Here is a 9,560-nt window from a genome sequence, read left to right on the forward strand (position 1 = left end):
TAGTGGCCATAGACCCCATAGAAACCCCACAGAGACCCACATAGACCCACATTGACTCTGTTTATTGCAGCCATACAGCATGTATTGGGATCCCCACCCCCTTTAATCAATGGGGCAGGTGGTTCCGATCCGGTTCCGGTTACTTCTGGGCCGGGATCATGTCGTCTATGGGCTGGTTCTGCTCCAGTTTCTTCTCCATCTCCACCATCAGTTTGACCCCATCCACCACCATCTGAACCTGCTCCACCTCCGAGAATCCCAAACGATCCGCGTTGGAAATGTCGAACACCGAACCCACAGCAGCCGTGTCCACACCGCCTATGGGGCAGGGATCACATTGACAGCCCCATAGAGACCCATAGGGACCCATAGAGACCCATAGAGACTCATAGAGACCCATAGAGACCCATAGGGACCCATAGAGACCCATAGAGACTCATAGAGACCCATAGGGACCCATAGAGACCCATAGAGACCCATAGAGACCCATAGAGACTCATAGAGACCCATAGAGACCCATAGAGACCCATAGGGACCCATAGAGACCCATAGGGACTCATAGGGACCCATAGAGACCCATAGAGACCCATAGGGACCCATAGAGACCCATAGAGACCCATAGAGACCCATAGGGACCCATAGAGTGACCCCATTGAGCCCATAGAGACCCATTGAGCCCATTACACCGCCTATGGGGCAGGGATCACATTGACAGCCCCATAGAGACCCATAGAGACCCATAGAGACCCATAGGGACCCATAGGGACCCATAGAGACCCATAGGTACTCATAGGGAACCATAGAGACCCATAGAGACCCATAGGGACACATAGGGACCCATAGAGACCCATAGAGACCCATAGAGACCCATAGGGACTCATAGGGACCCATAGAGACCCATAGAGACCCATAGGGACCCATAGGGACCCATAGAGACCCATAGAGACCCATAGGGACCCATAGAGACCCATAGGGACCCATAGGGACCCATAGGGACCCATAGAGACCCATAGAGACCCATAGAGACCCATAGAGACTCATAGAGACCCATAGGGACACATAGAGACCCATAGGGACACATAGAGACCCATAGGGACTCATAGGGACCCATAGAGACCCATAGAGACCCATAGAGACCCATAGAGACCCATAGAGACCCATAGAGACCCATAGGGACACATAGAGACCCATAGGGACCCATAGGGACCCATAGAGACCCATAGAGACCCATAGAGACCCATAGAGACTCATAGAGACCCATAGAGACCCATAGAGACCCATAGAGACCCATAGAGACCCATAGGGACCCATAGAGACCCATAGAGACCCACAGGGACCCATAGGGACCCATAGAGACCCATAGAGTGACCCCATTGAGTGACCCCATTACACCGCCTATGGGGCAGGGATCCCATTAACAGCCCCATAGAGACCCATAGAGACCCATAGAGACCCATAGAGATCCATAGGGACCCATAGAGACCCATAGGGACCCATAGAGACCCATAGAGACCCATAGAGACCCATAGGGACCCATAGAGACCCATAGAGACCCATAGAGACCCATAGAGACCCATAGAGACTCATAGAGACCCATAGGGACCCATAGAGACCCCATAGAGATACATAGAGACACATAGAGACCCATTGAGTGACCCCATTACACCGCCTATAGGGCAGGGATCACATTAACAGCCCCTTAGAGACCCATAGAGACCCATAGAGATCCATAGAGACCCATAGGGACCCATAGAGACCCTTAGGGACCCATAGAGACCCATAGAGACACCCATAGAGACCCATAGGGACCCATAGAGACCCATAGGGACCCATAGAGACCCATAGAGACCCTTAGGGACACATAGAGACCCATAGAGACCCATAGGGACCCATAGAGACCCATAGAGACCCATAGGGACCCATAGGGACCCATAGAGACCCATAGAGACCCATAGAGACACATAGGGACCCATAGAGACCCATAGAGACCCATAGAGACACATAGGGACCCATAGAGACCCATAGAGACCCACTGAGTGACCCCATTCAGCCCATTGAGCTCCATTGACCCCATTGACCCCATTGAGCTCCATTGACCCCATTGAGCCCATTGACCCCATTGACCCCACTGACTCCATTGAGCCCACTGAGCCCCAATGACCCCATTGACTCCATTGACTCCATTGAGCCCATTGACCCCATTGACTCCATTGATCCCATTGAGCCCCATTGATCCCATTGACCCCATTGATCCCATTGACTCCATTGACCCCCATCGACCCCATTGATCCCATTGACCCCATTGGCCCCATTGACTCCATTGGCCCCATTGACTCCATTGACTCCATTGACACCATTGACACCATTGACCCCATTGACTCCATTGACCCCATTGAGCCCATTGACCCCATTGACTCCATTGACTCCATTGAGCCCATTGACCCCATTGACTCCATTGATCCCATTGAGCCCCATTGATCCCATTGACCCCATTGACTCCATTGATCCCATTGAGCCCCATTGATCCCATTGACCCCATTGATCCCATTGACTCCATTGACCCCCATCGACCCCATTGACCCCATTGGCCCCATTGACTCCATTGACTCCATTGACTCCATTGACCCCATTGACTCCATTGGCCCCATTGAGCCCCATTGACCCCATTGACCCCATTGACTCCATTGAGCCCATTGAGACCCATTGAGCCCATTGAGCCCATTACACTGCCTATAGGGCAGGGATCCCATTGACAGTCAGCCCCATAGAGACCCATAGAGACCCATAGAGACCCATAGGGACCCATAGAGACCCATAGAGACCCATAGAGACCCATTGAGTGGCCCCATTGACCCCATTACACCGCCTATAGGGCAGGGATCCCATTGACAACAGTTAGCCCCATAGAGACCCATAGAGCCCCATTGAGCCCCATTGACCCCATTACACCGCCTATAGGGCAGGGATCCCATTGACTGTCAGCCCCATAGAGACCCATAGAGACCCATAGAGACCCATAGAGCCCATTGAGTGACCCCATGGAGCCCATTACACCGCCTATAGGGCAGGGATCCCATTAATGCCACTCAGCCCCATAGAGACCCATAGGGACCCATAGAGACCCATAGAGACCCATAGAGACCCATAGAGTGACCCCATTACACCGCCTATAGGGCAGGGATCCCATTGACAGTCAGCCCCATAGAGACCCATAGAGACCCATAGAGACCCACAGAGACCCATAGAGACCCATAGAGTGACCCCATTGAGCCCATAGAGACCCATTGAGCCCATTACACCGCCTATACGGCAGGGATCCCATTGACGACTGTCAGCCCCATAGAGACCCATAGAGACCCATGGAGACCCATAGAGTGACCCCATTGAGCCCATAGAGACCCATTGAGCCCATTACACCGCCTATGGGGCAGGGATCACATTAACAGCCCCATAGAGACCCATAGGGACCCATAGAGACTCATAGAGACCCATAGGGACCCTTAGAGACCCATAGAGACCCATAGGGACCCATAGGGACCCATAGAGACCCATAGAGACCCATAGAGACCCATAGGGACCCATAGAGACCCATAGAGACCCACTGAGTGACCCCATTCAGCCCATTGAGCTCCATTGACCCCATTGACCCCATTGAGCTCCATTAATCCCATTGACTCCCTTGACCTCATTACACCGCCTATAGGGCAGGGATCCCATTGACAGTCAGCCCCATAGAGACCCATAGAGCCCATTGAGTGACCCCATTGAGTGACCCCAATGAGTGACCCCAATGACTGACCCCATTGAGTCCACTGAGCCCATTGAGCCCCACTGACCCCATTGAGTGACCCCATTGAGCCCATGTAGCCCATTGAGCCCCATTGAGCCCCACTAACCCCATTGAGTGACCCCATTGAGCCCATTGAGCCCCATAGAGCCCCATTGAGTGACCCCATTGAGTGACCCCATTGAGAGACCCCATTGAGTGACCCCATAGAGACCCATTGAGCCCATTACACCGCCTATAGGGCAGGGATCCCATTGACAACTGTCAGCCCCATAGAGACCCATAGAGACCCATAGGGACCCATAGAGTGACCCCATTACACCGCCTATGGGGCAGGGATCCCATTAACAACAGTCAGCCCCATAGAGACCCATAGAGTGACCCTACTGAGCCCATTGAGCTCCACTGAGCCCCACTGACCCCACTGAGTGACCCCATTGAGACCATTGAGACCATTGACCCCATTGACCCCATTGACCCCATTGACTCCATTGGCCCCATTGACTCCATTGACGCTATTGACTCCATTGGCCCCATTGAGCCCCATTGACCCCATTGACTCCATTGACTCCATTGACCCCATTGACTCCATTGGCCCCATTGACTCCATTGACTCCATTGACCCCACTGACACCATTGAGCCCCATTGACTCCATTGAGCCCATTGAGCCCAGTGAATCCATTGAGCCCATTGAGCCCCATTGACCCCATTGACCCCCCTAACTCCCCATATCCCCCCTTACCTCCCCCATATCCCCCCATATCCCCATATCCCCCCATATCCCCCTCTAACCCCCCATATCCCCCTTTACCTCCCCCATATCTCCCCATATCCCCCTCTAACCCCCCATATCCTCCTATAACCTCCCCCATATCCCCACATATCCCCTCTCTAACCCCCATATTCCCCCTATGACCCCCCATATCCCCCCTTACCTCCCCCATATCCCCCATATCCCCCTCTAACCCCCCATATCCCCCCTTACCTCCCCCATATCCCCCCATATCCACCTCTAACCCCCCATATCCCCCTCTAACCCCCCATATTCCCTCTCTAACCCCCCATATCCCCCTATAACCTCCCCCATATCCCCCCATATCCCCCTCTAACCCCCCATATCCCCCCTTACCTCCCCCATATCCCCCCATATTCCCCCTCTAACCCCCCATATTCCCCCCTTCTAACCCCCCATATCCCCCCTTACCTCCCTCATATCCCCCCCATATCCCCCTATAACCCCCCATATTCCCCTCTGACCCCCCATATCCCCCCCTTACCTCCCCCATATACCCCATATCCCCCTCTAACCCCCCATATTCCCCCTCTAACCCCCCATATCCCCCCTTTTAGCTCCCCATATCCCCATTTACCTCCCCCATATCCCCCCATATCCCCTCTAACCCCCCATATTCCCCCTCTAACCCCCCATATCCCCCTTTACTTCCCCCATATCCCCCCATTTCCCCTCTCTTACCCCCATACCCCCCCTTACCTCCCCCATATCCCCCATATCCCCCTCTAACACCCCATATTCCCCCTCTAACCCCCCATATCCCCCCTTACCTCCCCCATATCCCCCCATATCCCCTCTCTAACCACCCATATCCCCCTCTAACCCCCCATATTCCCCCTCTAACCCCCCATATCTCCCTTACCTCCCCATATCCCCCCATATCCCCCCTCTAACCCCCCATATCCCCCCTTACCTCCCCCATATCCCCCTCTAACCCCCCATATCCCCCCTTACCTCCCCATATCCCCCCATATTCCCCCTCTAACCCCCCCATATCCCCCCTTACCTCCCCCATATCCCCCCATATCCCCCTCTAACCCCCCATATTCCCCCTCTAGCCCCCCATATCCCCCCTTACCTCCCCCATATTCCCCATATCCCCCTCTAACCCCCATATCCCCCCTTACCTCCCCCATATCCCCCCATATCCCCCTCTAACCCCCCATATTCCCCCTCTAACCCCATATCCCCCTTTACCTCCCCCATATCCCCCCATATCCCCTCTAACCCCCCATATTCCCCCTCTAACCCCCCATCTCCCCCCATATCTGCCCCCATATCCCCCATATCCCCCTCTAACCCCCCATATTCCCCCTCTAACCCCCCCATCTCCCCCCATATCTCCCCCCATATCCCCCCATATCCCCTTCTAACCCACCATATTCCCTCTCTAACCCCCCATATCCCCCTCTAACCCCGCATATCCCCCTCTAACCCCCCATATCCCCCTATAACCTCCCCATATCCCCCCATTCCCCCCATATCCCCCTCTACCCCCCATATCCCCCCTTACCTCCCCCATATCCCCCCATATTCCCCCTCTAACCCCCCATATTCCCCCTCTACCCCCATATCCCCCCCTCTAACCCCGCAGATTCCACCCCTAAGCCCCCATATCCCCCCATATCCCCCTCTAACCCCCTTATCCCCCCATATCCCCCTCTCTTACCCCCATACTCCCCCCATACCCCTCCCTAACCCCCCATATCCCCCTCTAACCCCCCATATCCCTCTTTACCTCCCCCATATCCCCCCATATCCCCCTCTAACCCCCCATATCCCCCCTTACCTCCCCCATATCCCCCCATATCCCCCTCTAACCCCCCATATCCCCCTTTACTTCCCCCATATCCCCCCATATCCCCTCTCTTACCCCCATACCCCCCCATACCCCCCTCTAACCCCCCATATCCCCCCCTCTAACCCCCCATATCCCCCCTCTAACCCCCCATATCCCCCTTTACCTCCCCCATATCCCCCCATATCCCCCTCCTAACCCCCCATATCCCCCTATAACCTCCCCCATACCCCCCCATATCCCCCCTCTAACCCCCCATTATCCCCCCTTTATCTCCCCCATATCCCCCCATATTTCCCCCTCTAACCCCCCATATCCCCCCTTTACTTCCCCCATATCCCCCAATATTCCCCCTCTAACCCCCCATATCCCCCCTTACCTCCCCCATATCCCCCTATAACCTCCCCATATCCCCCCATATCCCCCTCTAACCCCCCATATTCCCCCTCTAACCCACCATATCCCCCATATCCCCCCTCTAACACCCCATATCCCCCTCTAACACCCCATATTCCCCCCTCTAACCCCCCATATCCCCCCATATCCCCCCATATCCCCCTCTAACCCCCCATATTCCCCCTCTAACCCCCCATATCCCCCCTTACCTTCCCCATATCCCCCCATATCCCCCCATATCTGCTCCATATCCCCCCTTACCTCCCCCATATCCCCCCATATCCCCCTCTAACCCCCCATATTCCCTCTCTAACCCCCCATATCCCCCTCTAACCCCCATATCCCCCCATACCCCCCCATACCCCCCCATATCCCCCCATAGCCCCTCTAACCCCCCATATCCCACCCTTACCTCCCCCATATCCCCCCATATCCCCCTCTAACCCCCCATATTCCCCCTCTAAGCCCCCATATCCCCTTTATCTCCCCCATATCCCCCATATCCCCTACCCCCATATCCCCCCTTACCTCCCCCATATCCCCCCATATCCCCCTCTAACCCCCCATATTCCCCCTCTAACCCCCCATATCCCCCCTTACCTTCCCCATATCCCCCATATCCCCCATATCTGCTCCATATCCCCCTTTATCTCCCCCATATCCCCCCATATCCCCTTCTAACCCCCTATATCCCCCTCTAACCCCCCATATTCCCTCTCTAACCCCCCATATCCCCCCTCTAACCCCGCATATCCCCCCATATCCCCGCATATCCCCCTCTAACCCCCCATATCCCCCCTATAACCTCCCCCATATCCCCCCATATCCCCCTCTACCCCCCATATCCCCTCTAACCCCCATATCCCCCTTTACCTCCCCCATATCCCCCCATATCCCCTCTCTAACCCCCCCATATCCCCCTTTACCTCCCCCATATCCCCCCATATTCCCCCTCTAACCCCCCATATCCCCCCTTACCTCCCCCATATCCCCCCTTACCTCCCTCATATCCCCCCATATCCCCCTATAACCCCCCATATCCCCCCTTACCTCCCCCATATCCCCCATATCCCCCTCTAACCCCCCATATCCCCCTCTAACCCCCCATATTCCCCCTCTAACCCTCCATATTCCCCCTCTAATTCCCCATATCCCCCTTTACCTCCCCCATATCCCCCCATATCCCCCTCTAACCCCCCATATCCCCCCTCTAACCCCCCATATCCCCCTCTAACACACCATATTCCCCCTCAAACCCCCCATATCCCCCCTTACCCTCCCCCATATCCCCCCATATCCCCCTCTAACCCCCCATATTCCCCCTCTAACCCCCCATATCCCCCCTTACCTCCCCCATATCCCCCCATATCCCCCTCTAACACCCCCATATTCCCCCTCTAACCCCCCATATTCCCTCTCTAAGCCCCCACATCCCCCTTTATCTCCCCCATATCCCCCTCTAACCCCCCATATCCCCCTTTACCTCCCCCATATCCCCCCATATCCCCCTCTAACCCCCCATATTCCCCCTCTAACCCCCCCATATCTCCCCCATACCCCCCCATATCCCCCCATATCTCATACCGGTGCCCCGTTTCTGTAGGCGCAGCCTTGTCAGGATCTCCTCGAATTTGGGATGTTGGCTGAGTTTGGGCCAGTTTGACGTGGACGCCGCCGCGAAGCCCCCGTGCCCAGGTTGGACGGGCAGGTCAGGATGTAACCAAGGTGCTCCGTCCACATAAAGGGGTGTCCGGCCTTCTTAAAGATCTCCTCGATCTGATGGGGGATATATGGGGTTAGAGGGGATACGGGGATTATAGGAAAGATATGGGGGGCTAGAGGGGGGATATGGGGGGATATGGGAGGGATATGGGGGGGTATGGGGGGTTAGAGGGGGGATATGGGGGGATATGGAGGGATAGAGGGGGGATATGTGGGGTTAGAGAGGGGATATGGGGGGTTAGAGGGGGATATGGGGGTTAGAGGGGGATATGGGGGTTAGAGGGGAGATATGGGGGGATATGGGGTGTTAGAGGGGGATATGGGGTGTTAGAGGGGGATATGGGGGGTTATAGGGGGATATGGGGGGCTATAGGGGGGATATGGGGGGTTAGAGGGGGGATATGGGAGTTAAAAGGGGGATATGGGGGATATGGGGGGTTAGAGGGGGATATGGGGGGTTAGAGGGGAGATATGGGGGTTTAGAGGGGGATATGGAGGGATATGGGGGTATATGGGGGGTTAGAGGGGGGATTATGGGGGGAGATGGGGGGATATGGGGGGTTAGAGGGGGGATATAGGGGTTAGAGAGGGGATATGGGGGGGTTAGGAGGGGGGATATGGGGGTTAGAGGGGGGATATGGGGGTTAGAGGGGGGATATGGGGGGATATGGGGGAGGTAAAGGGGGGATATGGGGGGGATATGGGGGTTAGAGGGGGAGATGGGGGATTATAGGGGGGATATGGGGGGGATATGGGGTGTTATAGGGGAGATATGGGGGGTGTATGGGGGGTTATAGGGGTGATATGGGGGGATATAGAGGGTTATAGGGGGGATATGGGGGGGTTAGAGGTGGATATGGGGGGTGTATGGGGTGTTAGAGGGGGGATATAGGGGGATATGGGGGGCTAGAGGGGGGATATGGGGGGGATATGGGGGGGATATGGGGGGATATGGGGTGGATATGGGGGGGATATGGGGGGTTAGAGGGAGATATGGGGGTAATGGGGGGATATGAGGGGAAATGGGGAGATATGGGGGGATATGGGGGATATGGGGGGGACG

At 55.8% G+C, this 9,560-nt stretch overlaps 1 pseudogene across 1 annotated transcript; it reads right to left on the reverse strand.

Annotated features, from left to right (window-relative positions):
• Positions 1 to 41: 41 nt before the first annotated feature.
• On the reverse strand, positions 42 to 8,503 carry LOC146750959 (creatine kinase M-type pseudogene; annotated as a pseudogene). Its single transcript, XR_014942001.1, has 2 exons — positions 8,360 to 8,503; positions 42 to 318 (listed from the first exon to the last, which is right to left on the reverse strand). The product of XR_014942001.1 is annotated as a creatine kinase M-type pseudogene (transcript).
• Between the last annotated feature and the right edge of the window lie 1,057 nt (positions 8,504 to 9,560).

Source organism: Coturnix japonica, unplaced genomic scaffold (assembly GCF_054131305.1).
Source record: "Coturnix japonica strain WE unplaced genomic scaffold, WE-NBRP24 Scf229, whole genome shotgun sequence".
In the NCBI taxonomy this organism is placed as follows: Eukaryota; Metazoa; Chordata; class Aves; order Galliformes; family Phasianidae; genus Coturnix; species Coturnix japonica.